This window comes from Saimiri boliviensis, chromosome 11 (assembly GCF_048565385.1).
Source record: "Saimiri boliviensis isolate mSaiBol1 chromosome 11, mSaiBol1.pri, whole genome shotgun sequence".
NCBI classification, from domain to species: Eukaryota; Metazoa; Chordata; class Mammalia; order Primates; family Cebidae; genus Saimiri; species Saimiri boliviensis.
In genome coordinates, this window is record NC_133459.1 from 78,739,295 (window position 1) to 78,761,288 (window position 21,994).

The following is a 21,994-nucleotide window of genomic DNA, read 5'->3' on the forward strand; positions in this document are numbered from 1 at the left end:
AGACAAACAAAACCTGAGGCATTTCATCAACACCAGACATGTCCTGGAAAAAATGCCAAAGGGACTTTGTCAATTTGAAAGAAAAGGAGATTAATGAGCAATTAAAAAAAATATTCTGAAATTACGAAGTTCACTGGTAATAGTAAGTATACAGAAAAACAAAGAACATCGTAACACCATAATTGTGGCATGTAAACTACTCTTTAGACAGACTAAATAATGAGCCAGTCAAAACCAGTAACTACAACAATTTTTCAAGACATAGACTCTACAATAAGACATAAAAAGGAACAACAAAAATTTAAAAACAAAAGGAAATCATACAGGTTTTTCAGTTTTCTATTTGCATATTTGTTTGTTTGTTTCTGTTATCAGTCTTAAGCTGTCATCAGCTTAAAATAATGGGTTATAAGAGAGAGTATTTACAAGACTCATGATAACCTGAATTTGAATAACAGATACAAAAAAAACCAAAAAATTATCTCATACTACCAGAGAAAATTACTCTCACTAAAAGAAGGACAGGAAGGAAGGAAAGAAGACCAGAAAACAAGTAACAAAATTTAAAAAGTAAGAATAATAATATAATCAAAAGACATAAAGTGATTTAATGGATTTAAAAAAGAAGACCCAATAATCTGTTGCAGACACACAGTTTATCTATAAAGACATACATCGACTGAAAACAAAGGGATGGAAAAAGATAGAAAATAACCACGAAAATCTCAGAGGCCTGAAAATTTACAGGATTTAAAAAAAAAATCCAGGCTTTTACAAAATTAAATAATATTGGTTTTCAGTACTCATCCACCTGCACCTTTGTCTTTCTTCCATTCCTTTTTATTTTTTCTCGTGCTGTACTACCGATTTCAGCCTTGTGTTAATCCTTGCCTTTCCTATCCTACCTTCCATTCTCCAGTGATTTCGGTGACCCTTTCTCCATTTGTTAAGGGAATATAATGATGGAAATGGCAAAGTTCCTGTCCTCAAGTAGCTCATGCCTATACTTTCAAAGCCCAATTTTCTATACCTAGTCATTAAATCACCTCACTGGTAAATTATAATTATTCTCCATACTTAACCTTTTCTACATTTTTTTTACCTTTCTGATTTTTATCTTATAGATATGAAATCTTTGTAGAGTTCTATATATTTATCTATGGTTTTGCAACTCACTGGTAAGTTGAAGGAGATTTGTTGAATATTTTACCAGAAAGTACAGGTTTTGGAGACTTTTAAAAATTCTTCTTCAAAGCTACTCTACTCACTAAACAAATAATAATGGTTTATCGGTGATATCTAACCATGATCTTCTTTGTGATAATAATATTTTGGAGAAGTATAAGGCATTCTTTTTTAAAAAATTATATTTGAGTTTAAAGTGCATTTTGTAAGTTCCTCTCTTTCGGCAGAAAATTTACCCTCCTAATTATGTTTACCTTAGGCTAATATTAAAATTGGTTTGCATTCCTTGACATAAAAACTGCCTCAGGGAGAGGGTGCAGAAAGAGGGACTTGACCCAGAAACATGCAAACAAGGAACATACCTGCCCAGGGGTGCAGATTTAACCTAGATAGTGCAGCAAGTGGATATGCCACAAACATGTCACCAAGAGGAGTTGGTCTCTAAACAGACCAACTTGTTAAATCTTATTAAAACTTTTCATAATTGCTCACTTTTCCTGTTATCTTATTATTTATACTTTTTCAGACAAAAATAACAAAAACTATTTCTTATTCTCAACTTTTTTATGTTATCATTTTCTCTTTGCGTCTTTAGAAAAAAAAAACCAGTTTTTGGTGATTCCAAAGCAGAAATAATTTAGTTGGCTTCCTTTTAGTAGGAATTTAAGTCTTACTCTCTTTTTCTCATTTTGCATGTGTGTTTTACTCGTAGCCTAGGTGGACGAACATATCTTGGATGGCGTATCTTCCTCCCTTCATCATCATTAACTCTCTAAGAAGTCATAACAATTGTAATTAAACAGTGCTTTATTCCAGTGAGCTTCAAATGACTTATAGCTATTATGTTAGGTGTGGAAATGCTATCTCTGTGAGGTAGGCAGGAGGCAAGTAGCAGTATTCTCATTTCACAGAAGGGAAAGTTATCTCATAGAGAGATTAAATAAATTGCTCAAGGTCATATAAGCTATTGAAAAAGGAAATTACTGTATGTTCCAGCTGCACAGTGCATCTCCAGTTAGAACCTATTACTTGGGTATAAGCCATGTTGTATCTTATTAGCAATATACTTTATTTTTAATGGCAGTTTGATAAAGACTTCCATTGAACAGGCTTCCAAATATGTAGAAGTCAATGGTTACATAAAAAGATATACAAGGCAAGAAAATATATTCTTCCTAGAATTTGAAAGAGAAACTCAGTCACTCAACAGCAAAGACTTCATTGAGCTTCTGTTATGTGCCAGTTGCTATATTCACAGTGAGATAAAACTGTGAAGACTGAGTCCCTGCCTCAACGGACTTAAAACTATTTTTAAATAAAACTGATGTCTTTAAGAGATAATTACATTTATATATAAGAAAATAAATCTATAAGGCCATGTAAGCATGCACTAAATGGGTTCAAAATACCATGCTCTTCAAGTACCCTGGTATATATTTCAGAGCTTTCTGATTTTCCCCTTATTATCCAAGTCACATGGTTCGCTAGTCATTAAAGTTACCTATAACCTCTTTTTATGGTAGCCATTTTTAATTCTCTAAAATATCATATTAAATGAGATCTAAATGGTAAAGACTGTTCAAATTACACATTTTTATTTAAAAAAATATTTTTTAACTCCAGGTCAGGCTATAATGGACATTTTTCATGGAAGATGAATAAGTTTTAAAGTTCAGATCTTTTTGATATCCAGTTTAGAGACTTTAAGATGTTTCTGTTTGACTGTGCTTCTCTCAACCTCAAGAATATAGGCTGAGTGTCTTCTCAACACTTATATTTTAATTGTCATTTTCTAATACATTTATCACTTAACATGAAGTGAGTATTTTCATCAATCTTAGCAATGCTACTTAAGCCTTTTGAAACATTCATCATTTCCCTAGTTACCACCAACGACAGAGTAGCTTTCAGAAATCTCACCTACCTCTTCATTGGTACTGCAACTCACCATTTGGAGAGTCCCTTGTGCTTTATGCCAAAAGTAGGAATATTGCATGTGGAAATCATTAAAGATATTTTAGTCTGGGCATGGTGATTCCTGCCTATAATTCCAGCACTTTGGATGATGGTAGATACGGGAAAATCACTTCAGCTCAGGAGTATAAGACCAACCTGAATAATATAACAAGATCTCATCTCTACCAAAAAAAAAAAAAAAAAAAAAAAAGTTTTAAAAAATAAATGGGTGTGGTGGTGCATACCTCTATTTCTAGCTACTTGGGAGGCTAAGCTGAGAAGATTGCTTGAGCCCAGGAGATTGAGGCTGCAGTAAGCTCTGGTTGTGCCATTGCATTCCAGCCTTGGCAACAGAGAGAGACCCTGTCTCAAAAATACATATTTTCGATAGCTAGGAAATCAGCACATGACCAGGGGCTAAAAGACATCAAACATTTGAATATAAATCAAATTTTAAACTATCTCTTCACTATTCCATTGCTTTATAGTTATACGATTAGAAAGTTTGTGTTGGTTAGTGTGAATTTGTTTCGGGTTTTTTTTTCTATTTTTTAAACAAATTTTATTTTGTACACTTGAGGTATGCAACTTGATACTAAGGGATACAAACAAATAGTAAAGTTGTTACTATAGTGAGGCAAATGAACATATCCATCAGCCCACATAGTTACCCATTTTACGGTTTCTTTATGCACAGTAAAAATACAGTCTTTTGCAGGAATCTCAAATACAGTCATTTCCTATAGTTCTCATATTGTACATTAGCACTCTAGACTTGTTAATTCTATATATCCTCTACTTTGTATCCTCTTGCCCAGACTTGTGCCCTGGAGAGTATCTCTGATGTTGTCTTGTAGTAGTTTCATAGTTAGAGGTCTTAGATTTAAGTCTTTAATCCATATTGATTTGATTTTTGTAAATGGCTGGAGATAAGAACCTACTTTTGTTCTTCTACATATGAATGCCCAGTTTTTCCAGCACCATTTATTGAAGAGACTGTCTTTTCCAAAGTGTAAGTTCTCAGCACTTGTGTTCAAAATAAGGTCACTGTATATACGTGTATTTATTTTGGGGTTGTCTGTGTCATTGGTCTGTGAGTCTGTTTTTATGCTAGTACCATGCTGTTTTGGTTACTATAGTGCTGTAGTATAATTTGAAGTCAGGCAATGTGATTCCTCCAGTTTTGTTCTTTTTTCTCAGGATAGCTTTGGCTATTCTGGGTCCTATGTAGATCCATACACATTTTAGGATTGTTTTTCCTGTTTCTGTGAAGAATGTCATTGGTATTTTGACAGGGATTGCACTGAATCTATAGATTGCTGTAGGTAGTATGAACATTTTAATAATATTAATTTTTTCAATGAAAGAACATGGAGGATCTTTTTTTTTTCTTTCTTTCTTTTTTTTAATTGCATTTTAGGTTTTGGGGTACATGTGAAGAACATGCAAGATTGTTGCATAGGTACACACATGGCAGTGTGGTTTTCTGCCTTCCGTCCCCTCACCTGTATCTGTCATTTCTCCCCATGCTATCTCTTCCTACCTCCCCACACTCCATCCCTCCCCCATTTCCCCCCAACGGACCCCAGTGTGTAGTGCCCCCCTCCCTGTGTCCATGTGTTCTCATTGTTCAACACCCTCCTGTGAGTGAGAATATGCGGTGTTTGATTTTCTGCTCGTGTCAGTTTGCTGAGAATGATGGTTTCCAGGTTCATCCATGTCCCTACAAAGGACGTGAACTCATCGTTTTTGATGGCTGTGTAATATTCCATGGTGTATATGTACCACATTTTCCCTATCCAGTCTATCATCGTTGGGCATTTGGGTTGGTTCCAGGTCTTTGCTATTGTAAACAGTGCTGCAATGAATATTCGTGTGCATGTGTCCTTGTAGTAGAATGATTTATAATCCTTTGGATATATACCCAGTAATGGGATTGCTGGGTCAGGATCTTTCCAATATTTTGTGTCCTCTTCAATTTCTTTCATTAGTGTTCAATAGTTTTCATTAAAGAGATCTGTCACTTCTTTGGCTAAGTTAATTCCTGGGTATTTAATTTTACTTGTAGCTATTGTAAATGGGATTATCTTCATATTTTTTTCTTTTTCTGAAACAGGCATTGTTGCCCAGGCTGAAGTGCAGTGGCATAATCTTGGCTCACTACAACCTCTGCCTCCCTGGTTCAAGGGGTTCTCCTGCCTCAGCCTCCCAAGGAGCTGAGACTACAGGCCCACGCCACCATACCTGGATAATTTTTGAATTTTGGGTAGAGACAAGGTCTCACCATGTTGGCCAGGCTGGTCTTGCACTCCTGACTTCAAGTGATCTGCCCTTCTTGACCTACCAATGTGCTGGGATTGCAAGCATGGGCCACCATGCCTGGCCTGGAATTACTTTTTATATTTCTTTTTCAGATCACTCACTGTTGGTGTATAGAAATGCTGCTGTTTATTTCATGTTGATTTTGTGTCCTGCAACTTTACCGAATTTGTTTGCCAGGTCAAATATTTTTCTTTTGATGTCTTCAGGTTTCTCCAAATATAAGATCATATCACGTGCAAACAAGGATAATTTGTCTTCTTCCTTTACAACTTGGATGTCTTGCAATTGCTCTAGTTAGTACTTCTAGTACTATGTTGAATAACAGTGGTGAAAGTGGTCATCCTTGTAGCATTCCAGAGCTAAGAGAAAAAGCTTTTAGTTTTTCTGCATTTGGTACAATACTAACTGTGAGTCTGTCATATATGGCTTTTATTATGTTATGATATCTTTCTTCTATACTTAGTTTTCTGAGAGTTTTTATCATGAAGGAATGCTGAATTTTACAAATGATTTTTCAGTATCAATTGAAATGATCACATGGTTTTTACCCTTCATTCGGTTGATATGATGTATCACACCGATTTCTTCTTTAACCCGTTGGTTGTTTACAGAAACATGTTATTGAATTTCCACATATTTGTGAATTTTATACAACGCTTCCTGTTATTGAGTTTGAGTTTCATACCATTGTGGTCTGAATCAATATGATTTCAGCATTCTTAAATTTATTGTCTTGTTTTGTGGCCTAAAAGATGGTTTATCTTGGAGAATGTTCCATATGTGCTATAGAAAAATGTGCATTTTGCTGCTTTGGAATTAAAAATTCTGCATATGTCTGTTTAGGTCCATTTGGTCTAAATTACAATACAAGCCCAGTATTTTCTTTTTAATTTTCTCTCTGGTTGGTCCTATAATTGTTGAAAGTATAGTACTGAAGTCCCCTTAATATTATTGTGTTGCTATTTTTCCCTTCATGTGCATTAATATTTGCTTTATATATTTAGATGCTCCCGTGTAGGCTACAGATATATTTACAATTGTTATGTCCTCTTGATAAATCGACCCCTTTACCACGAAGTAAAACTTTTTTGTCTCTTGTAATAGTTTTTGACTTAAAGTCTGTCTTATCTGATATAAATCTAACTACCCTGATCTCTTTTGGTTACAATATGCATGGAATATCTTCCATTTCTTCACTTTCAGCCTGTATCCTTAAAGCTAAAGTGGTTCTCTTATAGTCAGTATATAGTTGAATCTTGTTTTTGTATCCATTCTGTCACTCAGTGTCTTTTATCTGGAAAATTTAATCCATTTAAATCTAAGGTTTCTATCAATAGGTAAGGAGGACTTACTGTTGCTGTTTTGTTACTTGTTTTCAGGTTGTGTTAATGTTCTTCTGTTCCTTTCTTTTTCTCTTGTTGTCTACCTTTGTGATTTGATAATGTTCTGTAGTGTTAATTTTTGATAACTTTGTTTTTATTATTTGTATATCTGCTGTCATTTTTTGTTTCATGGTTACCATTTGGCTTACATGAAACATCTTATAATAAACTAGTTAAAGCTAATATCAATTTAACTTCTGTTGCATACAAAAACTCTAGGCTTTTACTCACCCCTCCCCATTTATGTTTTTGATATCACAATTTACATCTTACATTGGGTATTCCTTAAAAACTTCCTATGACTTTTATTATTTTTGACCATTAAACTTATAAGTCTTCCAAACTGGAAGTATGTGTGATTTAAACACTACTATTACAATACTGGAATATTCTAGATGTGACTATGTATTTACCTCTGCCAGTGCATTTTGCACTTTTATATATATTCTAAGTAATAATTCTTATCCTTTCATTTTTGCTTAAAGAACTCCCTTAAGGATTTCATGTAAGATAGACCTAGTGGTGATAAATTCCTCCAGCTTTTGATTGTCTCAAAAATACTTTATTTCTTCTTCATTTCTGAAGAACAGTTTTGTTGGGTATATTATTATTGACTAGCAATATTTTTCTATCAGCACTTTGAATATATAATCCCATTCTCTCCAAGTTTGCAATGTTTCTGCTGAGAAATCTGCTGATAGTCTAAAAAGAATTCCTTTATATGTGACCTGACAATTTTCTCCTGCCACTTTTAAAATTATTTCTCTGACTTTAACTTTTTATGGTTTAATTATAATGTGCCTTGGAGAGTATTTCTTGGATTGAATCTCTTTGGGGATTTTTAAACTTCATGGATTTGGATGTCCATATCTCTTTCAACACATGGAAATTTTTTCAAAAAATTATTTTATTAAATATGTTTATGTCCTTTTCTGTGTCTTTTCTCATTTTGGAATTCCAATAATACAAACATTTGTTTGCTTAATGATGTCTCATCAGCTACATAGGTTGTCTTTATTCATTTTTCATTCTTCTTTTTCCCCTGATTGAGTCATTTGAAAGGACCTGCCTTCAGGCACAGCAGCTCATGCCTGTAATCCCAGCACTTTGGGATGCCAAAGCAAGTGGATCACTTCAGGTTAGGAGTTCGAGACCAGCTTAGCCAACATGGTGAAACCCCTCTCTATTAAAAATACAAAAATTAGCCAGGTGTAGTGGTACATGTCTCTAATCCCAGCTACTCTGATGCTAAAGCAGGAGAATTACTTGTACCTGGGAGGCAGAGGTTGCAGTGAGCTGAGATTGCAACACGGTACTCCAGCTTGGGCAATAGAGCAAGATTGTAAAAAAAAAAAAAACAAAAACAAAACACACACACACACACACACACACACACACACAACCCATATTCAAGTTCACAGATTCTTACTTCTGCTTAATCTGGTGAGCTCTGTGCTCTTCTTTGCATTTTTAATTTACTGATTAACTTATTCAAATGCAAGATTTCTGTCTTCATTCTTTTTTATATCTATCTGTTCTCCGAATTTCTCATTTAGATTAAAAATTATTTTTCTGATTTCATTAAATTGTCGATCTGTACTCTCCTATATCTCACTCAGTTTTCTTAAGATCATTATTTTCAATTTTTTTCCAGACAATTCATAGATTTATTTCCTTGGGATAAGTTACTGGAGAATTATTGTGTTCCTTCAGTCATGTCATCTTTTCTTGCTTTTTCATGTTTTTGTGTGTTTCCTTATATTGATCATGCATCTAGTGGAGCAGGCACATCTTCAAAACTGCACAGAGTAGCTTTTGTAGGAGAAGATTTTCACCTGCAGATGTGACTAACGGTGCTGGCAAAGGAGGGTACACTGCCTTTGGTTTGGGATGAGCACTGGTTGTGATCAGCGTCAGCAATAACTGCAGGTGCCTCAGCGGTCTACAGTGCACGAGTTTGTGAAAGTAGTTATGGCAGTGTAGGTTGTTAGGGTCTTTGGTGGCAAGGGATTTAGGGACCTTCCTTTTCTTTTCTTCCCCACAGTGAGGAGTCTTCACTGAGGAAATCACTCTTGATGTTGGTTCTGACATTCCCCACCAGTAGCTGCAGCAGTTTTGAGATCCAGGGCACAAGAGCTCAGAGCAGCTGTGGAGTCACCATCCTGGCCTCAGGGTCTTACAAAACTACTATAGCACCTGGGACTTGAGGTGCAGGTTTACTCTCCATGGCATAATTGGATTCATTTTCCCCACAAAGCTCTGTGGTTCAGCAGCTCAGGCCAGTGGGGAGGGATTTAGCTGTGACTCTGACTCTGCAGGGCTGGATACTGGCATGGCTCCATGAAAAAGGGGTACTGTGGAAACTCAGGGCCTGGGGAGCATGGCACATGTCTTAGTTCATTTTGTGTTGCTATAACATAAAACCACAGATGGGGTAACTTAAAAAGAACATAAAATTTATTCTCTGATAGTTCTGGAAGTTGGGAAGTTTAAGATCAAGACACTGGCATCTGATGTGGATCTTCTTACTATGTCCTCTTCCTGGCAAAAGACAGAAAGGGAAGAAAGGAAGAACACTAAGTCCTCAGATGTCAGACGGGCAGAGGAGAGAGAACCCACTCCGGCAATTTTTTGTATATCTGCATTAATAATCTAATTATAACCTGAACACCTCCCAAGAGATCCTGACCTCCAAACACTGTTGTGTCTGGAGTTAAATTTCTACCACATGAATTTAGAGAGGACACATGTAAACCCTAAGAGTGCAGATGCAGTTGAAGACCCAGAATCAACAAGATACAGTCCCCAGGAGATAAATTATCATACAGTGGTGGCTCTGGCCCCTGAGATGATGAGGCACAGCAGTAGCCTAGACTTTGTGAGGCCTGAACAGCCCCAGTAAGAACCCAGCAATAGCAAGCTGCAGCTGTGGCTTGCACCTTGGGGGACAGGGAGCCACACAAAGCTGACGCTACTTCTCACGAGTGTGAAGCACCTCAGCAGCTCAGACTCTGTGCAGGGCTAGTCCAGTTCCAGGAAGTGAGTAACTTTGACTGTTCAGCCTGGAGGGCAGAATGACTCAGCTCAGCTCTCATTCCCTTGGACCTCAGGTGCCGCATCTGCTCGGCCTCAGAAAGCATGGCTACACAGGTCAGTTCAGGATCCAGTTCCACAAGGGGTGGTGTGCCATGATGGCCTGAGCACTGGGGTAGGGGTGACTATTCTGGTGTACCAGTGGTGTGAGGTCACAGAGGATGAGATACTGTGTTGACTGTGTTAACAAGGGTGTGACTAATCCCACATTCCAAGGTCTAGAGTCTCCCAAGGGGCAGAGTGCTGGGTCAACTCAAGCACTAGAGGGCATGACTGATCTGGTATGCCAGAAGTCCCTGGGGGTGTCACATTGTGTTGGTTTCAGCACCAGGGGCACAGCTGTTCCAATGTGTCAAGACTCAGGACCCCAAGGAGGCAGGGTTCCAGTTCAGCTTGAAACCCAGCAGGGAGGGCAGTAACTGGAATAGGAAGAGGGAATGCTTCACCGTGCTTGGACCCGGAGAGTAGGGGATAGCTTCAACTTAGCACAGGGATGACACATTACCAGAAAGGCATGGTACCATCATGGCAAAGCCTCAGGAGTACACCCTTAGGGGTGTAAAGTCTACTTTACCCTGGAGCAGAACGTGCTCTAGCAATGGTTCCAGTTCTAAGACAGCATCTCAGGCCGTAGGATGATGGGGTATAGCATCAGCTACTTCTCTGGGGATAGCACAATGTGTGGACTCTGGAGAAATCCTTCAGTTGGGCTCAGAGCCTGTGACGACTGCAGAAGTCTCCTATAGTAAAGACTCCAAGTGTCCACAGTAGCGATGGGGACTGTTGGGTTGCTCTTATTTACCTTTTCCCACAGGGAGAAATCTCTCCTGGTTCCAAGATGATCCCAACTCGGGGAAGGGGTGGCAGAAGCAAGGTGGGTTTTTTTTCCCTTTCCCATGCAGCCATCCTGGATTTCTATGGCGCCTTTGCTGTTCTCCTGTGCTCTCCTTTAGTTATTTCGGACAAAATATAGTTCTCCATTTGTTGTTTGGGGTTTTTTTGTGTATGTGACAGAGAAGATAGCTAGAAACTTCCAGCTTTTGTGTTGCTCTAAAATGAAGAACATTTATGTGCATATTCTGATTCATACGTAAAAATTCATACATTTACAGATATGAATAAAAAGGCAGATTTCCAAGCATCGCTTTTTTAAAGTGCATGTAACACCTATCTCACCTTTAGTTAGTCAATGAATTCATCACCTGCCTCCACTTTTCTATTTATTTTTCAGATTTGTTCCATAAGTCTTTTTATCTATTTTTCTTTTGTTACTCCAAGGTTATAAAAATATACTACCTTCTAAATAGATTTTTAAAATCTTTATTATTTTATTATTGTCATTTTGGAAACAAAGAACATAGGCAAAGAGATTTGAAAATTTGCTTTAGAATAAATCGAACGTTCTAAGGTAAACGGCAATGTCCGTATTGACTGCATTCATTAGTCAGTATCAATTTTGGACTCTATTTTGTCTATCCAAACCTAAACTTTGATATTTACAAAAGTTAAGGGTCATATTTGTATGCACTCTTTAGTCTTGTTTGTGATCAATAATGTCCTTGCTCCTTAGCTATTCAAAAATGAATGTTTCAGGACACTGGGGACAATGTACCTTGAAGTGAGATTTAACTATATGCCATTGTTCACAGTACCTCTACTGACAAGCGGTAACTTTCTTCTTTAAGATGAATACAAAAACATTTTGTTGTAGTAACACAGAATAATTATTTCACCTGCTTTCTCTCCTTCGGGGAATAAAGGTACCTAAACTAAAATAAATGTACCTAACAAAAAAAAAAAAAAAAAAAAACAAACAAACAAACAAAAAAAAACTTCCTTCATTGAGCTTATAAAGTAATTAATTTGGCATGTAAATCTTAAAGACAGAGAATGGAAATTAGAAAAGAATCCATGATTGTATTTACTAATCATACCCATTTTAAAAATTGTTTAATTATTAAATCTCCCTTAAGAGTTTGTTTTCCAAAGGAAAGAAACACAAATTATCAATAATTCTAAAGCAGGTTTTTAAAATGTCTAAGTATTCTTACCATTTTTTTTTCAGTTGTTGCTCTTGTAGCTAACTGTTCTCTTATTAAGTACACAGATATGCTGGAAACATAATGAAGGCTGATCTTTCAGTTACAGGTGCGCTTAAAAAGGATCAGGTCTACACGGCCTGCCATTTTTTTGTGTGATTGTTGAAAAGGTGGCAAAAGTCTTAGGCAGAACAAACCCCTCTTTTTACGCTGTCTTTTTCACGTTGCTTCTCGCATGAAATAGCAAGGCAAAGAAGTGCAGACTTATAAACCTCATTCATTGAGTATGGTGTATACAATATTTATTCTGCACCTACCATATGCCTTCACTGTTTTACACACAGTGGATACTATGGGTAATGAGGGTTCCTGATATAATAGAGTGTATATTCTTGGGAAGTGCAGAAGTGTGATGGAAAATATAAGTACTTCAGATAAAGACGTATCTCGGAGATAATGCGGGTTTGGTTTCAAACGACTTCAATAAAGTGAATATCATAGTAAAGTGAGTAACAGAATTTCTTTAGTTTCCCAGTGCATATTAAAGTTGTGTTTACACTCTACCGTAGTCTATTACATGTGCAGCAATAGTCGTTTGCCTACGAGGTAAACATGTTCGAAGGTCAGGGTGGAGGCATGACTAACAGAAGATGTTAAGAATGATATGGGCGTGTCTTTGCTATTTCCGCCTAATGACTCAGTCTGATATAAAACTCTTTCTTCAGGTAAATGATGATATTGAGTGTGGAACAGTATCATAGCCAATTTGACTTTTTATTAATAACAGAATAAAAACTTTCTAGCTTAAATTTGGAGATTTCTCAAAGAACTTAAACAGAACTGTCATTTGAAGCAACAAACCCATTACTGGGTATATACCCAATGGAATGTAAATTATTCGGCCATAGAAACTCACGCACGTGTAAGTTTGTCACAGCCCTTCTCACAATAGCAAAATCATGGATTCAACCTTGATGTCCATCAACAGCAAGGACTTAAATGAGGGAGAAGGGTGCCAAACTTTGAGTACACATGGAAACAAACAGAGGAACCATAGACATGAGGACTTATTTGAGGGTGGGAGGTGGGAGGAGAATGAACATCAAAAACCTACCTTTGGGCAGGATGCTCACTAACTGGGTGATGAAATCATTTGTACACTAAACCCCAGTGACACGCAATTTACCCATGTAACAAACCTGCACGTGTACCCCATGAATCTAAAATAAAAGTTGGAAACAAAAATTAAAATTAAAAATCTCTAGCTTAAAAAAACCTGATTATAATTTTAAAATATAGCTTACAGTATTTTATAGCTGATACTTGGCTTTGCATTTGCTATTTTGATTTGAGCTTCTCTGATTATTAGTATGAATATTTATTTACAGAGTAATTAGCTACTTCTATATTCTTCTGTGAATGAAATACAAGCATACCTCAGATTGTGGGTTTGGTTCCAGACCACTGAGATAAAGCAAATACTGCAGTAAAGAAAGTCACACATTTTTTTTTTTTTTTTGGTTTCTCAGTGCATGTAAGTTGTATTTAAACTATACTGTAATCTGTTAAGTGTGCAGTAGCATTGTGTCTAAAAAAATGCATATACCTTAATTTTAAAATACTTCATTGCTCAAAAATGCAGACAATCACCTGAGCCTTTAGCTCAGCCTTTTGCAGGTAAAGGGTCTTACCTTAATATTGATAGCTGTTGATTGATCAGAGTGACGGCTGTTGAAGGCTGAGGTGGCTATTCAATTTCTTAAAGTAAGACAACGGTGAAGTTTGTCATATGAAGTGACTCTTCCTTTCACAACAGGAAGTCTCAACATGCAGTGCTGTTTGATAGCATTTTATTCACAGTATAACTTTTTCAAAATTGGAATCAGTTCTCTCAAACTTTGTTGCTGTTTCATCAACTACGTTTATATAACATTCTAAGTTCTTTATTATAATTTCTACAATGTTCACAGTATCTTAATCAACAAAAGATTTCATCTTTAGCAACCACTTTCTTTGCTTACCCATAAGAAGCAACTCTCATCCACCCAAGTGTTTCCATGAGATCATAGTAATTCAGTCACCTTCTCAGGCTCCACTTCTAACTCTAGTTCTCTTGCTCATTTCTACCATATCTGGAGTTACTGCCTTCACTAAAGTCGAACTAAGTTGAACCCCTCAACGTCATTTATGAAGGTTGGAATTAACTTCTTCCAAATTCTTCTTAATGTTGTTTTTTACTTCAATAAATCACAAATATTCTCAACGGCATCTAGAATGGGAAACCCTTTGCATAATGTTTTTAATTTCTTTTGCCCAAATCCAACAGATGAATTACCATCTATGACAGCTATAGCCTTATGAAACATATTTCTTAGATAATAAGACTTGAAAGTCAAAATTACTCCTTAATCTATGAACTACAGAATAGATATCGTGTTAGTAAACATGAAAACAACATTAATTCCCTTGTACATCTAGATCAGAGGTCTTTGATGATGAGGTGCCTTGTCATTGAGCAGTAATACTTTGAAAAAAATCTTTTCTTTATTTGTACGTCTCAACAGTGGGCTTAAAACACTCAGTAAACTATGCTGTAAACACGTGTGCTGCCATCTGTTCCATTTATAGAGCACAGGAGCACAGGCAGACTGGATTTATCATATTCCTAAGGGTCCTGAGATTTCAGAATGACAAATGATCATTAGCTCCAACTTAAAGTCACCAGCTGCATTAGCCCCTAACAGGAGAGTCAGCCTGCTCTCTGAAGCCTGGCATTGACTTCTCCACTATACCCATGAAAGAGCTAACTGGCATCTTCTTCTAATACAATACCATTTTGTCTACACTGAAGATCTTTTTTATTGTAGCCACCTTCACCAATTGTCTTTGTTAGATCTTCTACAGAATTTGCTACAGTTCACCTTGGAGAAGGTGAGGAAGAAATCAACACTTTCTGCTTTACCTTGCGCTTTTATGTTATAAAGACAGTTTTTTCTTAAGTCTCTTGAAGCAATCTCTGCTAGTTTTAAACTTTCCATTTGCAGCTTCTATACCTCTCTCAGCATTTGTAGAACTGAAGCATGTTAAGGCCTTGTTCTATATTAGACTTTGACTTGAGGGAATTTTTTGACTAGTTTAATCTATCCACAACACTAAAACTTTCTCCAAATCAGCAATAAGGCTGTTTTGCTTTCTTTTCATTCATTCATTCACTGGAGTAGCAATTTAAATTTTCTCCGATAACTTTTTATTTGCATTCACACCTTGGCTGTTTGGCACTTGAAACCTAACCATTGACCTGTCTCAGCTTTCAAAATACCATTATCAGTAAGTTTAACCAATTCTAGTGCTTGATTTAAAGTGAGAAACATAAGGTTATAAATTGGTCTAATTTCAATATCGTGTGTCTCCAGGAATAGGGCGGCCTGAGGAGAGGAAGAAAAATGCTGTAACAGCATAGATGACATAACAGATACAATAATAGTAAGTTTAAAGTATTGTGAGAACTACCAAAATGTGACACGATATGAGTATATGTTATTGGAAAAATGAAGCCAATAGACTTGCTCAACTCAGGGTGGTCACCAACCTTCAATTATTTAAAAAAAGAAAAAAAGAAAAAAAGAAAAATTACATTATTTGCAAAGCACAATAAAGTAAAGTGCAAATAAAGTGAGTTTCGCCTATGGTGACTAAAGCTATGAAGAAAGTTGATAATAAAAATAGGATAGTGCTAGGCATGGTGACTAATACCTGTAATCTCAGCACTTTGAGAGGCTGAGGTGGGTAGATTGCTTGAGCCCAGGAGTTCAAGAGCGGCTTGGACATTGTGGCAAAACCTTGTCTCTACAAAAAATACAAAATTTAGCCAGGCATGGTTGGCACGTACCTGTAGTCCCAGCTACTCAGGAGGCTGAAGTTAGAGAATCACCTGAGCCTGGGAGGTTGAAGATGCAGGGAGCCATGATCATATCACAGCACACCAGCCTTGGTGACGAGTGAGACCCTGTGTCAAAAAATTTAATAATTAATTAGTTAATTAACAATAATAATAGGATACAGATTGATTGGATTGGGGAGGAATTCTACTTTCAGAAGGGAAGGTAACTGAAGATTTGACATTGAGGCTATCATCCGAATCATAAGAACGAATTGGCCAGGCAAAGCACCAGCAAAAAGTTTTCTGGACCTACGGAACCAAATGCAAAGGCTCAGAGATAATAACGAACTTAACATATGGGAAGAAAAAAGAGATGGCGAGAAAACTGAGCAATTGCAAGACAAAGAGAAAATGAAGCCCAAGTGATAATTGGAAGTCGGATGAGAAGGGCTTGAAACCCTAAATTAGAAGATGGGATTTTATTCGATCAAAATGTCTTTGCATGGTTTTAAGCCAATAATAATAATGGTAATAATAATAATGATACTGTGGTAGGGTTTGTATATTTAAAATATCCGTTTGTTGATATGTTGAAGTGGGACCTTAGGGAAATGAAACTAAAAGAAAGATTAAAAAGCTACAGAAATAGTCCAAAAAAAGAGATGACAGCCACTTTAACTTTGGTGGCTAAGAATGAAAATTGTGAGAAGTAGTGTGTTCAGGAAACGCTTTGAGATAGAGTCCGAAGAACATGCTGACGTATTGTGTGTTCGGAGAGAGGGAAATAGAGGAATAAATTAGAGCTCCTAAAATTTGTATCCAAGCAATTTGATAGTTAATAGACCCATTAATGGAAGTAGAAAACAGTGTAGTATGAGAGGTTTAGAAAGATGGGAAAATCAAGAATTCTGCCTCTTGAGATGGGTTGCCCTCTCCAGTTGAAGCATGGTGTAGACATGAATCTCTAGCCATGCTTGACCAATTTTAGGGAAAAAGAAAATTTCTCTACCTTTAGAGTAGTACTAGGCATTAGAACAATATACCTAATCACAATTAATTCTCACAACATTCCTATGAGGAAACTGCTATCATATTCTTTATACAGATGAGAAAATTAAGATTTAGAGAGGTCATATGTACTGTGAAAAAAAAAAAAAAAAAACACAAAAAACAAAACAAACAAAGAAACAAAAAACAGCAGTTAGGCATTGAAAGTCTACATCCAAATCTGGTTGACCCCAGATCCCAAACTCTGAAATACTATGCGTCAAGAAAAGGATCTCCTGTACAGTAAAAGCTTACCAAAATTCCAAGGAAGACAGCCGTTTCCAAGTCTCTGGGGAATGGATCTGGATTCAGGAAGTTTTTGTCATAAGAATAAAAATGGGACCTAGAAACTCGATCCTATATCAAAGGCAGACTGGTAATGAATTGTCTTTTGGATCATTCCAATAGCCATTAGACTAAAGAAGATAAATTTCCTTTCCCTGGGAAGACAGTTCCAAGAACCAGAGATAGCACGTAATTTGCCACTTGGCTGTTAAATGGTGCCAGTTAATGGATTGGAAAGATGCTCGTTCAGGAATCGTTTTGTCAGTCTGAAGGCAACCTCCTCCTTCCTCACTGATTGGGCAGGACATAAGTAAGTTGCCCACACAGTTGCTTCCATCAGGCCCTTGCAGAGTCTAATACTGTGAAGGATTTTGAGAAAGAAATAAACCAAGTTATTCTCAGAGTTCTGAGCTACTGTGGTTGAAGGAACACGTTTAGTATTTTTATATTGAAAATAGCCTTTCCATATTTCTCACCAATTGGTAGATTCTTTTCTCTTTAAATATCTTTTAGACAGAGATTTCCTTCTAAAAGGTGTTTAAAATATATTCCCTGAATTATGATAAAGTGGAGACTGCTAATCACTGTACTTCAGGCCAGACAGAGCACTAAGATTTGAAAGATATAAAATCAATTTTAGGACTAATTTATAAATAAGGCCACAAGACATTTCATAATACTTGGAAGAGTAATCTCAGCTACACCATAAAAGTGCTTAAGATCCTATTCCAATTCCTTAAGTGAAGAGACTTAAAAATTTATATCTGGACCATATGCTATAATTTATCAATATGACATAATCAATTAATTACATTGTTTATTAATCTGATATTAATTAGTCAATTCATCTGACAGATAATACCTAATAAGATTCAGGCGCTGTGCTGGGTGTTAGATACGATGCTGGAGAAGCTTTTTGACCTCTTGGATTCCACAGTTTGATGAAGGAGACAAACAAACAATGTGTAATTGCCAATACTGATAAGTGGGAGGAAGAAAAGAATAAAACTCAGTGGGAGAGAGTAACCAGGAAGACCTACTTTAGATTGGTTAATCTAGGCAGGTTTCTTTGCAAAGGACTCAGTTGAGAAAGAAGGAATGAAATACAGGCAGTTAGTACAGCTCGTGCAAAAAACCAAGAACCTGGTGAAATTCAAGAAACTGAAAATCATGGGTGGAGGTAGAATGAGATGGATTTGGAGAACAGGAAGCAGATCGTGAGAGGTCTCATGACAACATGTGGGCATTTTAATTGCTTGTTTCTAAACGCAAGATAAATCAAGAATATGGCACAGTCTGATAGAGGTTCTTAAAGGACCATACTGACTCTTATGTCAATAGTGGACTAACAGAAAGCAAGATTAAAGCCAGAGAAACATACTCTTAGGCTATATTTTATATGGAGAATCATGATGATGGCTTAACCTAGGAGGTACACTTGCAGTAAAGACAGGCAGAAAGGTATGGATTAGACATTCATTTTGAAGGTAAAATAAACAGAGCTCAGTGATGTATCACAGCTAAAGAGAAAGAAGTGGATAAAAAAAGGCAATTTCCAATTTTCAGCCTTGAATCCATGGGTAGATAGAATTATTACAAGAAAATTGACATTGTTTTAATTCTAGTGATCAAATTCAGTCATTCTTTTTAAAATTTTTTATTGTTTTGCCAAATAAAGTGAAAAATTATTGATTTCATTTTTGGCTGGAAGAATGAGAGGCACTCTCTCATTTTGGCTGAGAGAAGGAGAGGCACTTTCTGCAATGACCTAAGATAGAAAGAGCAGCCAAGCTTTCTGTCTTGGAAGACTTTCCTCTTTTATCTTCCTGGGGAATTAGTAACAGAATTCTCATCCCATTCCTCAAACCCAGGCCTGCAGAGCAAGCCTGCTCACAAAAGAATATTCTGGGAGGATGGAGTGTAGAGGGATAGGGGACTGGCCTGACCTAGGAGAAGTGGAACTGGATTCCTCAGGAGTTGAAGGGGTTCTTTTCATAATGCCGACAGACTCCCGTTCACCTAGTTCCAAAAACAAATAGAAACTTATTGCACTTCTTAACTTCTATCCCTTACTCTCCTTTCATTCATTGAGACAGCAAGTCCTAGAGAACAGTCTTTAAACTTCCTTGATTATGTGCCCCTAACTATGCATATACTTCCTCACACATCAAATTAATATTTTAGCATAAATTTAAATAAGTTTATTTCTAATAATAAGGAATAGAAAATATAAGATCCCTAAGAGATAAAAGAAAAGATAGTGTTTTGTCAGAATAAAAAATAACTCATGGCCAGGTGCAGTGGCTCATGCCTGTAATTAAAGCACTTTGGGAGGCCAAGGCAGGTGGATCACATGTTCAGGAGATCGAGACCATCCTGGAAAACATGATGAAACCCCGTCTGTATCAAAAATACAAAAATTAGCTGGACATGATGGCATGTGCCTGTAATTCCAGCTACGCCGGAGGCTGAGGCAGGAGAATCACTTGAACCCAGGAGACGGAAGTTGCAGTGAGCCAAGATCGAGCCACTGCACTCCAGCCTGGCAACAAAGCAAGACTCCATCTCAAAAAATAAATTATTTGATTAACTTTTTTTTTTTTTTTTTTTGAGACGGAGTTTCGCTCTTGTTGCCCAGGCTGGAGTGCAATGGCGCGATCTCGGCTCACCGCAACCTCCGCCTCCTGGGTTCAGGCAATTCTCCTGCCTCAGCCTCCTGAGTGGCTGGGATTACAGGCACACGCCACCATGCCCAGCTAATTTTTAGTATTTTTAGTAGAGACGGGGTTTCACCATGTTGACCAGGATGGTCTCGATCTCTTGACCTTGTGATCCACCCGCCTCGGCCTCCCAAAGTGCTGGGATTACAGGCTTGAGCCACCGCACCCGGCCAACTTTTTTTAAAATAACAGTAACTGAAGACATGTTTGATAAAATAAGTTTTAAAAGCCACTGAATCTGAAAAAAGTCACAAACATATATGAATAAACTTTTTTGATATATTGTGGTAAATTTGATAGTCCCACAGAAGATTCCAGTGACAGTGAAAATAATTATTGACTCTAATCTCTGCCACTTTGGCTTTTACAAGTTCAGAATGTTCCTAAATGGGCCCTAATATCCCAATGCCACCATCAAGATTAACTCTGAACAAAAATATTTTTAAAGTTGAGAAAAGTAGAACGTCTTATAGTTCAAAATGCCTTGAATATTCACTAGATATTTCACTGAAACACCTGAGGTCTTTATATTGCAGGGTAAGTTATAATAACAAGTTATGGAAAGGGTAAGGGACCTGTGTTACTCATAAAGTGAAAAACCTACTGTGTATTCAGGTTTCTTCTCTGGATAATCAGTTCTAAAAAGAGATGTGTATGGAAGTTGAGATTTGAAAATTGACTCCCTTAAAGTTATCTATGCATTCAGATCTCATTGAAAGTGTATACTTTCCACCAGAAGTTTAGACTTTTCCTGCAGACCACACTGTCTCTAGTACACAATCTTAATTATTACATTTCTAAAGATTGAGAATTTGATGAACTTGAGCCTTAGTAGCATTGTATTAGTATCGTGCTATCTCTCAAGCTGGTGCCTATCTTCAAAGCTTCTGCTTCTACTCAAACATATTGATTACTAATTTGTGTGAAAATACTTTAAAGCTTTGGTGTGAAAGATAATATGTATGATACAGTACCTGGTGTATGAATACAGTTGAGACAATAAATACATTGAATAAATACAACAATGTACATAAATCTAATCTATATAAAGTCCTCCTCAGTATTCTTGCATATAAAAATATACATGTAAAATATTTAAAAAACAGTTCTCTGTAGTTTCAATGTTATGAATTTTATGAGTTTTCCTCAGGTCTCAGGATCCTGTGGACAATTCTGTTATAATACTTGCATTTTCAAGTAAGATAAATAGCATTCTTTCTTTTTTCTTTCTATCTTTCTTTTTGTGTGTGTATTTAACTTAGCAATGCTATCTGTCTTAGAGCTACCCAATTACCAAAAGAAGAAAAAGAAGAAGGTATTTTTAGTGGAGTTATTAAGAGAATGCCAAAAAAAAGTATCTGCTTTTTGTTTAACAAGTTTTAGATTCTTCAAGAGCAGAATATATTACAGACACTAACATTATATGTGTGTGCTTATATACGCATACATAAATATTATATACATATAATATTTTAGTTTTGCATTTTTTTCTTTGCTCTTTTAGAAATGAGAAATTGAGCTTGGGTCCTATGAGATAGACAACGGTTATTAAAATGTGCCCCTAAGCTTTCTCACTCTTCCAATAATCTGATGTGTGTGAGTATGTGTGTGTGTAACTGAATCCTTACACATGCACATAAACTAGAGTATAGACATTTTTATGCTATACCTTCTGCTAATTTGAAATTCATTCTGAAGCTGTTCCTAAATGCAATATATCTGATCTAAGTGTTCCATACATATTCTTATCAACTAGATATAGATACTGAACTCAAATATATGATATTTAAGTTCAGCAGGTTGTTTTGCATAATGACTTCAAAGAGCTTCCTTCCACCCCTGAGTATCTGACTTGAATTGAAATTCAAATTTAGCTTTATTAGAAAGGTTTTATGGGAAGGTTAACTAAGTTTTGACCCTCTTGAACACTTATTCCAAGAAGATTCTGTAAAATATTACACTTATGAACAGTTGGTCAGCATATCAACAGCATTTATTGAGCATATTTATGAATAGAATATGAAGGGCTATAGGTAATTGTGAAGAAAATAGAGAATTTAATTCCTTTCCATAGGAAAGCTACTA

General features: G+C 36.5%; 1 pseudogene; it reads left to right on the forward strand.

Annotated features, from left to right (window-relative positions):
• LOC101043811 (large ribosomal subunit protein uL1-like) overlaps positions 1–21,994 on the forward strand; it is a 50,961-nt pseudogene that overhangs the window by 7,684 nt on the left and 21,283 nt on the right.